This window comes from Hippopotamus amphibius, chromosome 1 (assembly GCF_030028045.1).
Source record: "Hippopotamus amphibius kiboko isolate mHipAmp2 chromosome 1, mHipAmp2.hap2, whole genome shotgun sequence".
Classification (NCBI taxonomy): domain Eukaryota; kingdom Metazoa; phylum Chordata; class Mammalia; order Artiodactyla; family Hippopotamidae; genus Hippopotamus; species Hippopotamus amphibius.
The window spans coordinates 71339828-71357502 of NC_080186.1; the positions used below are offsets into that span (position 1 = coordinate 71339828).

Sequence of the window (17675 nt, forward strand, 5' to 3'; positions counted from 1 at the left end):
TTTTCATGTAGTGTAACAAAGACAGAGATGAGCATTAAGGTAGGAGTTCTGTAGTGTAGTTAATTGCATGGTAATCTCTACATAGCCTATCTTCAGTTCTCCTAACCTCCTCTTAGTAAAACAGGAACCCTATTTATATGTACATCCTCAATTCTCTTTCCTAGGTCCATGTTCCCTACAATTGTTAAAAGCTAATAATCTTGTTAAAGAAAATTAGCTCAATGAATCATCTCAATTCCAATAGGTCAGCTGTAACTAGATACTGTTACATTATCTATAAATGCAGACTTACTGTTGCCAAAATAGCAATCCTCCCAAAAGAGCACCCTCTGTAGCAGAGGAGCATGCCAAGTCATTGACCAAATTATCATTCTTATATAACCTTTACATTAAGTTTTAGTCATCCAGCTTTCTAGTGAGAATTATGTGTTTTTTTTTAAAGAAACAAATGAGTTTTAGATCCTTCTTATTTTGTGTTTCTCTGTATTGTAGAAGCTTGCAATTTTTCAAAAATTGTCAGAGATAGCACATAAGTTCTAGTATAAAATAAAATCTCCTTAAGAGAAAAATATAAGGTACAATTTAACCATATGAATTTCAAAGAGCGCAGTTTTTAAAATATAGATAGTATTCTAAAAGTACAGTAATTTTATATGCTTGGGAATAAAAGGCTATGAGAGAATGTCAAACTGCAGGTCTCAAAGTGTCATTGAAGTAAAATATGATGGATTGTTCCTATCAGGATGCTAGAATCTATATTCCTTCTTTTAGTGAATGTGTATTCATGAAGTCCAGCAACCAGGTTGCCATAAACTTCTTCAGTGTTTAAAGATGGACACAGTTCAGCTGAGAGCAAAAATTTTGCATCATCTGACTTTAGATACAACAAATTTAACAGTTATTCTTCAGTTAACTGACTGTACAACTGTAAGGGAGATGGCCTGGAAACTAGATATTGGATACATCTTCAAAGAGTTTTACTAATGTTATAACTGGCTGTTTAGGGGAGGTTTGGTCATGTTACATTTTAGTTTTCTTCCAGAGGTTCTCATTTCTCACTGAAGATTATAGTTGTGATGGTACTTAGCCTTTGTAATTTTATTTTTTCAAAGTGGTGTATGACAAATGGTTGATTTTTCTTCCATATTCTTATAATCACTATCTTAAAGCTATAGTGGAAGAAAAATCAATTGCACATGAGTGTCCTATACAAAATAATAGATTGAGAAGGTGGGCCAAGGAATCAAATTTGCTTTTGAAAGTGTTTTGAATAAGGAAAGGGGGAAAAAGTGTTCCATATGCATAAATTCAAATTTTTATAGTCAGGGAATTAACATTCAACTTGTTTTACTGTGGAAATTTATCTGTGTTCTCTCTCTACCTTTAATTTACCTACAGTGATCATTCATTTATTCAAAATTCAACAAATGTTTATTGAGTGACCATTACATGACAGGAACTGTTCTAGGAACCAGTGATACATTAGTGAACATAGTGGGTAGTGCTCTTGGCATAACAGACCTTAAAACTGAAGATTCAAGTTCATTTTAGGAGGGAAGGCTTTTGCAAGCTCTCTCCTTACCTCAAGGAAGCATTTGAAGATTCAGTACACTAGAACCAAAATCTATTTTTTAATTACCAATGTTTGGGATTCTAGTTTTTAAGGCATATATTTCTATTGTGAAAGAAAATAAAGATAGGGTTCCTGACAAGGGAAAAACCTGGGATGGAACAATGTAGGGAAGAAGAGCACATAAGGCTTAGCATATGAAGTCCAAGAAATAAGAATCAGTGGAGGCTCCAGCATATGATCTTGGATCCAGGAACTCAATAGTTAACTACCTAGGTGGAGTAGCATTCATCTGTGTCCAGGACTTTACAACACTCATCTAAGAATGCTGGTAGGACCAGTCTTAAAATACTCTCCATAGCTTATATGTCCCTATCTATAATTGGAGAGAGCAGGACAGAGCAGGTTTAAGAGCACTGAGTTGTAACAATGGTTAGTAATACCCTTTTGTGATTTTAGTAGAGATAGCTGCTAAGTTGTGAGGTTCTATTTATGGCTCTGGAACTTACCAGCTAGCTGTGAGATGTTTTGCAATTTACTTAACATCTCAGTTCTTCAGTTCCCTCAAGTGTAATGTGGAGATAATAATAGTGTCTTGCTAGCAGTGTTGTTGCAAAGAAAATATGGGTTGTTTTATAGCACTTATAATGGTGCCTATGACATGTCAAGGCTCAGTAGATACTATTATTATCTTCTTACTCCTGACTATTTATCTTGATAATAGCATTAATTTCCAAAAAAGCTGACATTTTGTAAGAAATCTTACTTACCTTCATTATGCTTTCCTTCCCTTCTTCACAGTTCCTGCATCTAATCCATCATTGAGACTTTTGAGTCCTCTTAACATTTCTAGCTTCATAGCTGATAACATATTGGTGGAATGAGCTGTCCAGCAGTACCTTAAAAAGATGAAAGAAGGGACAAAATTATGATTGACCATTCTCAAAGATTAATGGTGATTTTACTCTAAACCTGTGATAATTGTATCTCTTTAAAATTTTTTCAGGGTTTTTTTCAAATAACAACATAACAGCATTGATATTTGCAGTGTTCAGTTGCTGGATGGATTTGAGAGAGGATTCCTGCATAATGTTTTATCATTCATCCATATTGTAAGGAAAAAAGGCATATCATCATATGCTATTTTATATACATCAGGCACATTTCCCAGAATTCTATAAAATAAATTCTTAATTGATCATAATAGATAGGAGATGCAGTGGTCATGTAAAATTACATTTTAATTTCTCTTATTATTAGTCACAGTTAAAATTAAAAGTTAAAATGGTAAAATTTGAAGCCTTCAGTATATCTCAGCTTTGTGGCCAGTATTGTTATTCTTGTATTTTGGCTTCAGAAGGTATACATAAATGGAGCCGCATGATTACGTGTGTTCAGTGTTAGCAGAAGATGTGTTTATAAAGTTAATTGCCATTTAATGGTTTTATTGATGTATTGAAGAAAATGTATTCCTCCAGTTAATGTTTTAATCAATCTCTTGAAATAAACCGAGAGGGAAAATTTGTTATTTGTAAAAAGCAAAACAAAACCCAGTTGGTTACTTATTAGCAGTAATACATAATGAAACCTGCAATAATTGAAAATTATGATTTCTTCATTAGATTTATTTTATCTATAAAAATGAATTTTCTTTAAAAAAAACTATTTAAAAATTGCATTTGAAATCCCTCTTCCAACCCATGAGGAAGTAATATAGTCCAGAATTACCTCACATTATAAACGAATGGACAAATGGACAAGATATGTAAAACAAGTGTTTCCAAATATTAGACAAAGACAGAACAGGACTCTGATTCCTGAAACAAAGGAAACTAAGGTGGAAAGCTCTAAAATCTCCTCAGCTTTCTGCCTAGAGGCAATTTCTGGACCACAATGAAGGGAAGAAAACCCAACAAAACATGGCAATTTTGGTGGTTTGAGAAGACACAGATTAGAGTTTGGAAGTATCTAGAAAGATGGAGGTATCTAGATTTTCCCGGCCAGACTACCAAGGATCATATAGAGACAGAGAAAGAGTGTTAGAAATCTGCTTAATGTTTCCCTAGAGTCTGGCTGAATATCAGTCTGCATACACATAGAGTAAAAATTTAGGAGGCCAAACAAAAACTACTCAGCAGGACCTTGAATCATTCAAGTAAGTTCCCAGTGGCCAGAGAGAAGAGACCTCAGTAAACCAGAAGATATTACATAAATGAGACAACAGAAGAATTCCTTGAGAGTCTTGGATTTGTGGGTGTATAGTTTCAAACAAACTTGGAACATTTTTAGTCATTATTTAAAAAAAAATTGTTTCTATTTTTCCTCTCTCTTCCTACAATTCTAAATATATATGTATATAAACAGTATGATGTTTTCCTTCAGTTCATTGAGGTCATGCTTTTTTATTTCTTCTTTTTCAGTCTTCTTTCCCTCTGTGCTTTAAGTTTCATAATTTTATTTCTGTGTAAAATGTCAGTTAAAAAGAAAAAAGCAAAATAATATTAATAATAATTAATAATAATAATATAGCACTTCAAATTAGAATTTTCCAAGGAATGTAAGGTGATAGACATAATTTATTAGCATCAATTTAAATATTAATTAATCAAAAAAGAAACTAATCATGACAATTGCAGTATAAACATGATTTGATATTTTTCAACAATCACCCACAATTTAAATCTTAGCAAGCTAGGTAGCTATGGAGCATTTACTACAAGCTAGGCATTCATGTGGCCACTAATAAACATAATTGAGAGAGAGAGAGAAAGGAAGAGAGAGAGGGAAAGGAAAGGACAGGACAAGACAGGACAGGACAGGGAAGGGAAGGGAAGGGAAGGGAGGGGAAGGGAAGGGAAGGGAAGGAAAGGAAAGGAAAGGAAAGGAAAGGAAAGGAAAGGAAAGGAAAGGAAAGGAAAGGAAAGGAAAGGAAAGGAAAGGAAAGGAAGGAGGAAAGGAAAGGAAAAGAAAGGAAAGGAAAGGAAAGGAAAGGAAAGGAAAGGAAAGGAAAGGAAAGGAAAGGAAAGGAAAGGAAAGGAAAGGAAAGGAAAGGAAAGAGGAAAGGAAAGAGGAAAGGAAAGGAAAGGAAGAAGGAGAAGGAGGGGAGGGAAAGAGAGGAAAAATGAGAAGAGGAGGTGGGAAAGAAGAGGCTAGAGGATGGGAAAAGTACATTAATAGACCTTTCCCATTATTAACATCATTTACCAGAATTTTTTAACAAGGATGAACCTACATTGACACATCATAATCATGCAAAGGCCATAGTTTATCTTAGGGCTCACTCCTGGTGTAGTAGATTCTATGGGTTTGGACAAATATATGATGACATATCCATCATTGTATTATACAGAGTAATTTAATGGCCTTAAAAATCCTCTGTTCTCTGCTTATTATCTCTTGCCCACTCCACACAACCCTGACAATCACTGAACTTTTTAGTGTCCCCATATTTGTGCCTTTTCCAGAATGTCATATAGTTGGAATCATGCATTATGTAGCCTGCTAGAATTGTCTTATTTTACCTAGGAATATGCTTAAATTTAAGGTTCCTTTATGTCTTTACATGGCTTGCTAGCTTATTTATTTTTATCTCTGAATAATATTTCATTGTCTGGATATATCATAGTTTATTTTTTCATTCACTTACTGAAGGATATCTTAGTAGCTTCCAAGCCTTGGCAATTAGGAATAAAGCTGCTATAAACATCTGTGTGTAGGCTTCTGTGTGAAAATAAGTTTTTAATCTTTGAGTAAATAACAAAGAGTGTTATTGTTGAATCTATGATAAAAGTATGTATAGTTTTATAAGAAACTGCCAAACTGGCTCCCAAAGTGGCTGTGCCATTTTGCATTCCCACCAGCAATGTATGAGTGTTCTTGTTGTTCCAGATCCTCACCAGCATTTAGTGTTGTCAGTGTTCTGGATTTTGGCCATTCTAATAAGTGTATAGTGGTATCTTATCATTGTTTTACTGTGCATTTCCCTGATGACATATGATGTGGAACATTTTTTCATACGCTTATTTGCCATCTGTATATCTTCTCTGGTCAGGTGTCTGTTAAGGTCTTTGGTCTTTTTTTTTTTTTTTTAACTAGGTTTTTTGTTTTCTTATTGTTGAGTTTTAAGAGTTCTTTTTATATTTTGTATAACAGTCCTTTATCAGATGTATCTTTTGCAAGTATTTTCTCCCAATATGGCTTGTCTTTTCATTCCTTTGATAGTCTCTCACAGACAAGTGTTTTTAATTTTAATTTATCCCAGCTTATTAATTATTTCTTTTATGAATCATGTCTTTGGTATTACATCTAAAAAAAGCATCACCATATCCAAGTACATCTAAGTTTTCTCCTATGTTATCATTTAGGAGTTTTATACTTTGGTGTTTTAATTTAGGTCTATGATCCACTTTGAGTTAATTTTTCTGAAGGGTATTAAGTCTGTGTCTAAGTTCATTTTTTTTTTTTTTAATTTGGATGTCCAGTTGTTCCAGCACATTGTTAAAGTGGCTGTCTTTGCTCCATTGTATTGCCTTTTTTCCTTTGTCAAAGATCAGTTACCTATGCTTTTTAGACCATTTTCTGGGCTCTCTATTCAGTTCTGTTGACCTATTTGTCTTTTTTTTCACCACAGTAGCAAAATATCTTGTTTACTTTGGCTTTATTATAAGTCTTTACTTTGGGTAGTGTTAGTCCTTTAACCTTTTCTTCTTCAATATTGTGTTGGCTATCTTGGGAATATTTCCTGTCATTGCAAACTTTAGAATTAGTTTGCTAATATCCATATAAATAACTTGATGGGATTTTTATTGTGATTGAATTAAATTTATAGATCAAATTGGGAAAATGTGATATCTTGACAATATTGAGTCATCATTTATGAGCATGGAATATATCTCCATTTATTTAGTTCTTTTATTTCATTCATCAGACTTTTGTAGTTTTTCTATAATAGATCTTGCATATGTTTTGCTAGATTAGTAACAAAGTATTTTGTTTGGGGAGGTGTTATTGTAAATTCTATTGCTTTTTTTAAAATTAATTAATTTATTTTATTGGCTGTGTTGGGTCTTTGTTGCTGTGTGTGGGCTTTGTTTAGTTATGGTAAGCAGGGGCTACTCTTCGTTGTGGTGCGCAGGCTCTTCATTGCCGTGGCTTCTCTTGTTATGGAGCATGGGCTCTAGGAGCCTGGGCTTCAGTAGCTGCAGCACATGGGCTCAATAGTTGTGGCTCACAGGCTCTAAAGTGCAGGCTAAATAGTTGTGGCGCATGGGATTATTTGCTCCACGGCATGTGGGATCGTCCTGGACCAGGGATCAAACCCGTTTTCCCTGCATTGGTAGGCAGATTGTTTTTTTTTTTTTCTTTTTTTCTCTTTTTTCACATGAGCTGTTACTTTATTATTTTTTAACATACAATAAACTGCATATATTTAGAGTGTACAATTTGGTATCCCAATCTCCCAATTCATTCCCCCCCAATCCTCCCCACTATCCCCATTTGGTGTCTATATGTTTGTTCTCTACATCTGTGTCTGTATTTCTGCCTTGCACACCAGTTGATTTGTACCATTTTTCCATATTCTGCATGTGTTAATATATGCTATTTGTTTTTCTCTTTCTGACTCACTTCACTTTGTATGACAGTCTCTAAGTCCATCCATGTCTCTACAAATGTCCCAGTTTCATTCCTTTTTACAGCTGAGTAATATTGTATTGTATATATATACCACATCTTCTTTATCCATTCATCTGTTGATGGACATTTAGGTTGTTTCCATGTCCTGGCTATTGTAAATAGTGCTGCAATGAACATTGGGATGCATGTGTCTTTTTGAATTATGGTGTTCTCTGGGTATATGCCCAGTAGTGGGATTGCTGGGTCATATGGTAACTCTATTTTCAGTTTTGCAAGGAACCTCCATACTGTTCTCCATAGTGGCTGTATCAATTTACATTCCCATCAACAGTGCAAGAGCATTCCCTTTTCTCCAAACCCTCTCCAGCATTTACTCTTTCTCAATTTTCTGATGATGCCCATTCTAACTGGTGTGAGGTGATACTGCACTGTAGTTTTGATTTGCATTTCTCTAATAATTAGTGATGTTGAGCAGCTTTTCATGTGCCTCTTGGCCATCCGTACATCTTCCTTGAAGAAATGCCTATTTAGGTCTTCTGCCCATTTTTTGATTGGGTTGTCTGTTTTTTGCACATTGAGCTGGATGAAATGTTTATATATATTGGAGATTAATCCTTTGTCTGTTGATTCATTTGCAAATATTCTCTCCCATTCTGAGGGTTGTCTTGTCATCTTACTTAAAGTTAACTTTGCTGTGCAGAAGCTTTGAAGCTTCATTTGGTTCCACTTATTTATTTTTGTTTTTATTTCCATTATTCTACAGGGTGGACCAAAAAAGATCTTTCTGTTATTTAAGATGAAGAGTGTTCTTCCTGTGTTTTCCTCTAGGAGTTTTATAGTGTCTGGCCTTACATTTAGGTCTTTAATCCATTTTGAGTTTTTTTGTGTGTATGGTGTTAGGAAGTGTTCTAATTTCATTCTTTTACATGTAGCTGACCAATTTTTCCAGCACCACTTATTGAAGAGGCTGCCTTTTCTCCATGTATATCCTTGCCTCCTCTGTCCTAGAGTAGTTGACCATAGTTTATCTCTGGGCTCTCTATTCTGTTCCATTGATCTATATTTCTGTTTTTGTGCCAGTACCATAGTGTCTTGATCACTGTAGCCTTGTAGTAAAGCCTGAAGTCAGGAAGCCTGATTCGCCCAACTACATCTTTCCTTCTCAAGATTGCTTTGGCTATTCAGGGTCTTTTGCATTTCCATATAAATTGTGAAATTTCTTGTTCTAGTTCTGTGAAAAATGCCATGGGTAATTTGATTGGAATTGCATTGAATCTGTAAATTGCTTTTAGTAGTATAGTCATTTTCACAATGTTGATTCTTCCAATCCAAGAACATGGTGTGTCCCTCCATCTGTTTGTGTTTTCTTTGATTTCTTTCATTAGTGTCTTATAGTTTTCTGAGTACAGGTCTTTTACCTCCTTGGTTAGCTTTATTCCTAGGTATTTTATTCTTTTTGTTGCAATGCTGAATGGGATTGTTTCCTTAATTTCTCCTTCTGATTTTTCATTGTTAGTGTATAGAAATGCAAGAGATTTCTGTGTGTTAATTTTGTACCCTGAAACTTTACCAAATTCATTGATTAGCTCAAGTAGTTTTCTGGTGGCATCTTTAGGATTTTCTATGTACAGTATCATGTCACCTGCAAAAAGTGACAGTTTTACCTCTTCTTTTCCAATTTAGATTCCTTTTATTGCTTTTTCTTCTCTGATTACTGTGGCAAGGTTTTCCAAAACTATGTTGAGTAGTAGTGGTGAAAGTGAACATCCTTGTCTTGTTGCTGGTCTTAGAGGGAATGCTTCCAGTCTTTCACCATTGAGAATGATGTTTCCTGTGGGTTTGTCAAATATGGGCTTTATTATTTTGAGGTAGGTTCCCTCTATGCCCACCTTCTGGAGAGTTTTTCTAATAAATGAGTGTTGAATTTTGTCAAAAGCTTTTTTGCATCTATTGAGATGATCATGTGGTTTTAATCCTTCAACTTGTTAATATGGTGTATCACATTGATTGATTTGCATATATTGAAGAATCCTTGCATTCCAAGGATAAACCCCACTTGATCATGGTGTATGATCCTTTCAATGTGTTGTTGGATTCTGTTGGCTAGTATTTTGTTGAGCATTTCTGAAGCTAAATTCAATGGTGATATTGGTCTGTAATTTTCTTTTTTTGTAGTATCTTTGTCTGGTTTTGGTATCAGAGTGATGGTGGCCTCATAAAATGAGTTTGGGAATATTCCTTCCTCTGCAATGTTTTGGAAGAGTTTGAGAAGGATGGGTGTTAGCTCTTCTCTAAATAATTGATAAAATTCACCTGTGAATTCCTCTGGTCCTGGACTTTTGTTTGTTGGAAGATTTTTAATCACAGTTTCAATTTAATTACTTGTGATTGGTCTTTTCATATTTTCTATTTCTTCCTGATTCAGTCTTGGAAGTTTATACCTTTCTAAGAATCTGTCCATTTCATCCAGGTTGTTCATTTTATTGACATATAGTTGCTTGTATTAGGCTCTTATGGTGCTTTTTATTTCTGGGGTGTCTGTTGTAACTTCTCCTGTTTCATTTCTAATTTTATTGATTTGAGTCCTCTCCCTCTTTTTCTTGATGAGTCTTGCTAGAATTTTATTGATTTTATTTATCTTCTCAAAGAACCAGCTTTTAGGTTTATTGGTTTATGCTATTGTTTTCTTTGTCTCTACTTCATTTATCTCTGCTCTGATATTTATGATTTCTCTCCATCTACTAACCTTGGGTTTTGTTTGCTCTTCTTTCTGTAGTTTCTTTAGGTATAAGGTTAGATTGTTTATTTGGGATTTTTCTTGTTTCTTGAGGTAGGATTATATTGCTATAAACTTCCCTCTTAGAAATGCCTTTGCTGAATCCCATAGGTTTTGGATTGTTGTGCTTTCATTGTCATATGTCTCTAGGAATTTTTTGATTTCCTCTTTGATTTCTTCAGTGATCTGCTGGTTATTTAGTAGCATATTGTTTAGCCTCCATGTGTTTGTGTTTTTTACAGTTTTTTTTTTTTTTTTCTCTAATTGATTTCTAAATCATAATGTCGTGGTCAGAAAAGATGTTTGATATGATTTCAATTTTCTTGAATTTACCAAAGCTTGATTTAGGACCCAAAATGTGATCTATCCTGGAGAATGTTCCATGTGTCTTTGAGAAGAATGTGTAATCTGCTGTTTTTGGATATAATGTCATATACATATCTATGAAATCAAGCTGATTTATTGTGTCATTTAAAGCTTGTGTTTCCTTTTTAATTTTCTGTCTGGATGATCTGTCCATTGGTGTAAGTGGAATGTTAAAGTCCCCCACTATGATTGTGTTACTGTCAATTTCCTCTTTCATAGCTGTTAGCATTTGCCTTATGTATGGAGGTGTTCCTATATTGGGTGCATATATATTTTTAATGGTTATCTCTTCTTCTTGGATAGATCCCATGACCTTTATGTAGTGTCCTTTCTTGTCTCTTGTAACATTTTTTATTTTAAAGTCTATTTTATCTGATATGAGTATTGCTACTCCACCTTTCTTTCGATTTCCATTTACATGGAATATCATTTTCCATCCCCTCACTTTCAGTCTGTATGTATCCCTAGGTCTGAAGTGGGTCTCTTGTAGACAGCATATATATGGGTCTTGTTTTTGTATCCATTCAGACAGTCTGTGTCTTTTGGTTGGTACATTTAGTCCAGTTACATTCAAGGTAATTATCGATATGTATGTTCCTATTACCATTTTCTTAATTGTTTTGTTTATGTTTTTGTAGGTCCTTTTCTTCTCTTTTGTTTCCTGCTTAGAGAAGTTCCTTTAGCATTTGTTGTAGGGCTGGTTTAGTGGTGCTGAATTCTCTTAGCTGTTGCTTGTCTGTAAAGCTTTTGATTTCTCCGTCGAATCTGAATGAGATCCTTGCTGGGTAGAGTATTCTTGGTTTTAGGTTCTTCCCTTTCATCACTTGAAATATATCATGGCACTCAGTTCTGGCTTGTAGAGTTTCTGCTGAGAAATCTGCTGTTACCCTCGTGGGAGTTCCCTTGTATGTTATTTGTCATTTTTCCCTTGTTGCTTTTAATAACTTTTCTCTGTCTTTAATTTTTGTCAGTTTGACTACTATATGTCTTGGCGTGTTTCTCCTTGGGTTTATCCTGCCTGGGACTCTCTGCACTTCCTGGACTTGGGTAGCTATTTCCTTTCCCATGTTAGGGAAGTTTTCAACTAGAATCTCTTCCAATATTTTCTCGGGTCCTTTCTCTCTCTCTTCTCCTTCTGGGACCCCTATAATGTGAATGTTGGTGTGTTTAACATTGTCCCAGAGGTCTCTTAGGCTGTCTTCAGTTCTTTTCATTCTTTTTTCTTTATTCTTTTCTGCATCAGTGACTACCACCATTCTGTCTTCCAGGTCACTTATTCGCCCTTCTGCCTCAGTTAATCTGCTATTGGTTCTTTCTAGTGTATTTTTCATTTCAGTTATTGTGTTGCATATCTCTGTTTGTTTGTTCTTTAATTCTTCTAGGTCTTTGGTAAACTTTTTTTGCAACTTTTTGATCTCTGCATCCTGTCTTTTTCAAAGCCCTGGATCATCTTCATCATCATTATTCTGAATTCTTTTTCTGTAAGTGTGCCTATCTCCTCTTCATTTTGTTGTTTTCCTGGCATTTTGTCTTGTGCCTTCATCTGGTAGAAAGTCTTTTGCCTTTTCATTTTCTCTATCTTTCAGTGGCTGTGGTTTTCAGTTCCACAAGATGAAATACTGCTGATACTGCTTGATTCTGCTGTCTGCCCTCTTGTGAGGGAAGCTATCTAGGAGGCTATTGGGTGCTTCCTGATGGGTGGTACTGATGGTGGATTGGGCTGGGTGGGCAGAGTTCAGTAAAACTTTAATCCGATTTGGTGGGCAGAGCTCAGTGAAGCTTTAATCTACTTGTCTGCCAGTGGGTGGGGTTGTGTTCCCACCTTGCTGATTGTTTGGCCTGAGGCTACCCAGCCCTGGAGCTTACAGGCTCTTTGCTGGTGCTAATGGCAGACTCTGGGAGGGCTCATGCCAATGTTCACTCCCTGGAACCCCTGCCACCAGTGCCCCTGTCTCCTGAGTGAGCCATAGCTGCCCCCCGCCTCCACAGACAACCCTCCAACACCAGCATGTAGGTCTGGTTCAGTCTCCTATGGGGTCACTGCTCCTTCCCCCTGGGTCCTGGTGAGCACACTTTTTTGTGTGCCTTCCAAGAGTGGAGTCTCCATTTCGCCCAGTCCTGTGGAGGTCCTGCAATCAAATCCCATTGGCTTTCAAAATCTGATTCTCTGGGGGTTCCTCCTGTTGCTGAACCCCCCAGGTTAGGAAGCCTGACATGAGGCTCAGAATTCTCACTTTAGTGGGTGGACTTCTGCAGTATAACTGTTCCCCAGCTTATGAGTCACATACCCAGCATTTATGAGATTTGACTTTAATGCAATTGCACCCCTCCTACCATTTCATTGAGGCTTCTCCTTCCTCTCTGGCTGTGGGTTTTTTTTGTTGTTGTTGTTGTTGTTTTTTTTGGTGAGTTCCAGTGTCTTTCTGTTGATGATTGTTCAGCAGTTAGTTGCAATTCTGGTGCTCTTGAAAGAAGGAGTGAATGCACCTCCTCCTACTCTGCCATCTTCCTGTGTTGACTTATTTTACTGTGTTTTTAATTTCAAATGCTAATTGTTCATTGCTTGTGTGTAGAAAAGCTATTGACTTTTGTGTATTAACCTAGTATCCCAAAACCTGACTATAATTGCTTATTAGTTCCAGGAGTTCTTTGGTCACTTCTTTAGGACTTTCTATATAGATAATATCATATGCAAACAAAGACATTTTATATCTTCCTTTCTATATGCCTTTCATTTCTTTTTCTTGTCTTATTGCATTAGCAAAGACTTCCAGTACCGTATTGAAATGGAGTGGTGAGAGTGGAAATCCTTGATTTCTACCTGTTTTTAGTGAAAAAGCTTCAAATTTCTCAACAGTAAGTACAAAGTTAACTGTAGGGTTTTTGTAGACAGTCTTTATCAATTTGAGGAAGTTCCTCTATATTCCTAGTTTATAGAGAGCTTTTATAATGAATGGGAGTTGCATTTTGTCAAATGTTTTTTCCACATCTACTTTTATGATCATGTGATACTTCTTTCAGCCTGTTCATGCAGTGGATTATGTTAATTGATTTTCAAAGGTTAAAACTTTTAAGGGATAAATTCCACTTGGTCATGGTATATAATTCTTTTTTATACATTGCTGGATTCAACTTAGTAACGTTGTTGCGGATTTTTGCATTTATGTTCACAAGAGATATTGGTATGTAGTTTTCCTATAATACCTGGCTTAAGTATTAAGATAATGCTAGCCTCACAGAATGTTAGGCAGTATTCCCCCTGCTTTTATCTTCTGAAGGAAGAATTGCTATAATCTCTTCCTTAAATGTTTGTCAGAAGTAACCAATGACCACCATCTGGGTCTGGTGTTTTTGTTTTGAAGTTATTACTTATTTATTCAATTTCTTTAATAAATATGGGCCTATTCAGCTCATCTATTTCTTCTTGTTTGAGTTTTGACAGATGGTATCTTTCAAAGAATTGGTCCGTTTCTTCAAAGTTATGAAATCTGTGGGCTTAGAGTTGTTCAAAGTATTACTTTATTATCCTTTTAATTTCCAGGGAATCTAATTAATAATTTATTCCCCCCCTCCTTTTTCCCCCCCTCAGTTAGCCTAGTCTGGCTCTAATGCTTGTTGATCTTAGTGATCTTTTCAGAGAACTAACTTCTGGTTTAATTAATTTTCTCTATTGATTTCCTGTTTTCAGTTTTCATTGATTTTTGCTCTAATTTTGATTTTTTAAAAATGGTCCTCTGATTACTTTAGATTTAATTGGCACTTCTTTTTAGAGCTTTCTCCTTTTCTAATATATGTATTTGATACTATAAATTTCCCTCTAAGCACTTCTTTTGTTGCATCCCATACATTTTTCAAGGTTCTATTGATATAGTATTTAGCTCAGAGTTTCTTTCCTCAGCCATGTCCAGTCTACTGGTAAACCCATCAAATGCAATTTTTTTTCTGTTACATTATTTTTTATCTCTAGCATTCACTTCTTTCTTAAGATTTTCATCTCTCTGCTTACACTGCTCATCTACTTTTGCATGTTGTCTACTGTATTCTTTAGAATTCTAACATAGTAATAAAATACTTTGTTTTAAATTGCTAGTCTGACAATTCTAACATTCCTGCCATGTTTGGTTTTGATGCTTGCTTTGTTGCTTAAAATTGTGTGTGTGTGTGTGTTTGTGTTTTTTTTTGTTTGTTTGTTTTGTTTTGTTTTGTTTCTGATAACAGGTGTTGTTAAGAAGAACAGTATATTTTAATTATACTCTGATGTATTTCAAAATGGTTTGTTTTCCCTTCCCCCTGCCAGAGACCCCAGGGTATTTTTCTCTGATATTTGGTATGGGAAACTGATGGAGCACTTGGAGGTAAATATCACAATATTTTGTAGGCCTCCAAAAACTCCCCCTGGTGTTTTTAACTCTCAGAGTTGTCCATAATGAGCCTCCAGCAATTTCTCTATTACACTTCAGACTTTCCTACCCCAGTACTGGTTCCCAGCATAGCTTCTGCTTGTGAGTCTTTGCTCTGGTAAGTGTTGATGACCTGTATTTATCTGCCTCTCTCTCCAGTCTTGGGGGTAGCAATTTTCCCTGTCTTCCCCTCTTTTATGGATTCAGGAAGAGTTAATTTTACAGTGTGTTCAGCTTTTTACTTATTTAGATGGAGTGGTAACTACCAAGCTCCTTATGTGTGAAACTGCAGTATTTTAGACAGTATTTAAGCACATTTTTAAACACTCTTGTTCTCTCTCTCTCCCTCCCTCTCTTTATCTCTTTCCATCCCTTTCTTTCTCTCTTCAGATCCTCCTCTCACTCCTTTCTTGTACACAAAATTTTTTTCACAGAAAGACTTTTAAAACTGCTTAATTTGGAAACACAATATCCAAGGAATATAATTACACACCATCAAATATTTTGTGAACCCATCATCCTTTAAATAAAGTGTATGTAATTTATTTATTTATTTAAAATATATATATATATTTTTTTAAAATTCAGGTGACAGAACAGAAGTCCCTTGGTTTCAGCTCAGTTTCTTTACTACATTTAAATAAACAACAGGACCAAAAAATAATGTAATTATCTGTCCAGCAAACCTACCAAAGTGAGTATCTTTGGACTCTATTTTGCTATAGAGACATTTTACTCAAAGTGTTGCTTATAGACTGCTGGCCTCAGGACAAATAATGATGGACAAATAATGATGCTCCAAAGATATCCATGTATAATCTCCAGAATACATGAGTAAGCTAGCAAAAGAGATTTTGCAAGTGTTACTATATTAAATTAACATCCTGGATTATTCTATTGTGGCCAATATAATCACAGGGATCCTTACAAGAGGAAGGCAAGATTGTAAGAGTCAGACAAGGGACTGAAACTATGGAAGCAGAGGTAGATGTGAGGAAAGGTGAAAGATGCAAAGTGAAAGAACACACAGAAGCTGAAAAAGGCAAGTGAACAAATACAACCCTAAAGCCTTCAGAAGGGATGCAGACTTGCAAATATTTTGTTTTTAACTCTTTGAGACTGATTTTGGACTTCTGATCTCTACAACTGTAAAATAAAAGTATGTTGTTTTAATCTAAAAGTGTATGTTTTAGTCCATTATGTTTGTGGGAGTGTGGTACAGCAACAATAGGAAACTAATATTCCCAGTTTGGAACTGATTAAAAATGTTGTGTTTCAAGCCCCGCTTCACACCTACCAAATAAGAATCTGCATTTTAACAAACTCTCTAGATAATTCATATGCACATTAGAATTTGAGAAGCACTGCTTAGCATTATGATTTTTCTTAAATTTGGATCAAATGATTCATTTGTCTAAATGAAGGACTCCTTTAATCATGTTGATCAGTCAGTTGCTAATTTATTAGAACTTTTGAAATGATAAAGTAAAGCCATTTAAAATCAATGAGAATATTATTAACCCAAATGTTTCTTCTGTATGCAGATCCAAATACTTATTTTAATTTCTTTATGATCTTGGATACATTGAACACTAACAGAATTGAATAACAGGGTTAAAACATAAATTAAAACAAAACAAAACAAAACAACAAAACAAAAAAAAAACCTGACAAATATTCAGATGTTTCATCTTCATGGCCAGATCCCTAATTAGCTAGATATTTTTTCTCTTTTGATTCAGATGTTTGTCATCATAGTTACAGTCTAACTTAATAGGTAGCTCTTGTTATCTTTTAGGTTTCAAACTAAGGGAAGAATTGCATTATTGTAATAGAAGGTAATCTCTAATTTCAATTTTATTGCAAGACAAGTAGTTAATTCTCAATAACTATCCATTGACAACAACAATGCTGTATTTGGGCTGCAATGATCTTTGACTATGTAAGTGCTTGGACTAAGTGGTTATCTAAACATTTTTCCTATCTGACCCTTATATTTGGCATTCATCACTATGAAACAACATGGTGATAAATATTGACTTCAGATAGTTATGTTAGGCAATCTTTGACTGAAACTGCCTGCCTTGGTCAGCCAGGATAATAACTCAGGCTCACATGAGTTATCTCACAATAGGAGGTTCCCATAAGGAACAGAGTGCTGCTGCCAAAAACTAACCAGGAGAATTTGAAAGGGGCCAAAAGGAGGGAGGAGCCACCAGTCCATAATATGCTCTGCCAACCTCCCAGAAACCCTCAGGCTAGGATCTATCTTGGCTGAAAGATGCATGTGCCAACAGGAAGGTCCCTGAGTCAGACCAAATACAGGCACAAGCAAGGTGACTGACCAGAGACAACCTAGAAAGCGAATCCTATTGCCATGAAACCTAAGACTGCGAGCCACATAGCAGAGAAGTTCTCCTGGGTTCCTTACTCTATTGCTGTCTACCCAGGTGCCCCCTCCCAATAAAGTCTTTTGCTTTATCAGTACTTGTGTCTCCTTGGACAATTCATTTCAAAGTGTTAGACAAGAGCCCACTCTGAGGCCCTGGAAGGGGTTCCCCTTAATTACTTTGACATACGAATTGTGTTCTGAATATCAAATTACCTGTCAAAACATGTTGGTTCTTTTATACAGGAAAAATCACTTACGTTTATTTTGTTCTTTTCTTCACAGATTATTAAGGTGTAATTGATAAACTGCACATATTTAAAGTATAAAATTGTTATGTTTTGAATGGTATACACTGATGAAACTATCACTAGTGTCCAAAATTAAGATAATAAACACGCATCCATTACTCTCAAAAGTTTCCTTGTGTTTCTTTGATACACCCTGCCCAACACTGTCAACTCCTCATCCTCAGGCAACCACTGATTCGCTTTTCTTTTCTCTTTCTTTTTTTTAAAAAAACTTATTTATTTATTTTAT

At 35.4% G+C, this 17675-nt stretch overlaps 1 pseudogene; it reads right to left on the reverse strand.

Annotated features, from left to right (window-relative positions):
• Positions 1-2345: 2345 nt before the first annotated feature.
• The window catches only part of LOC130829355 (thioredoxin-dependent peroxide reductase, mitochondrial-like), a 101438-nt pseudogene continuing 86108 nt past the window's right edge, over positions 2346-17675 (reverse strand).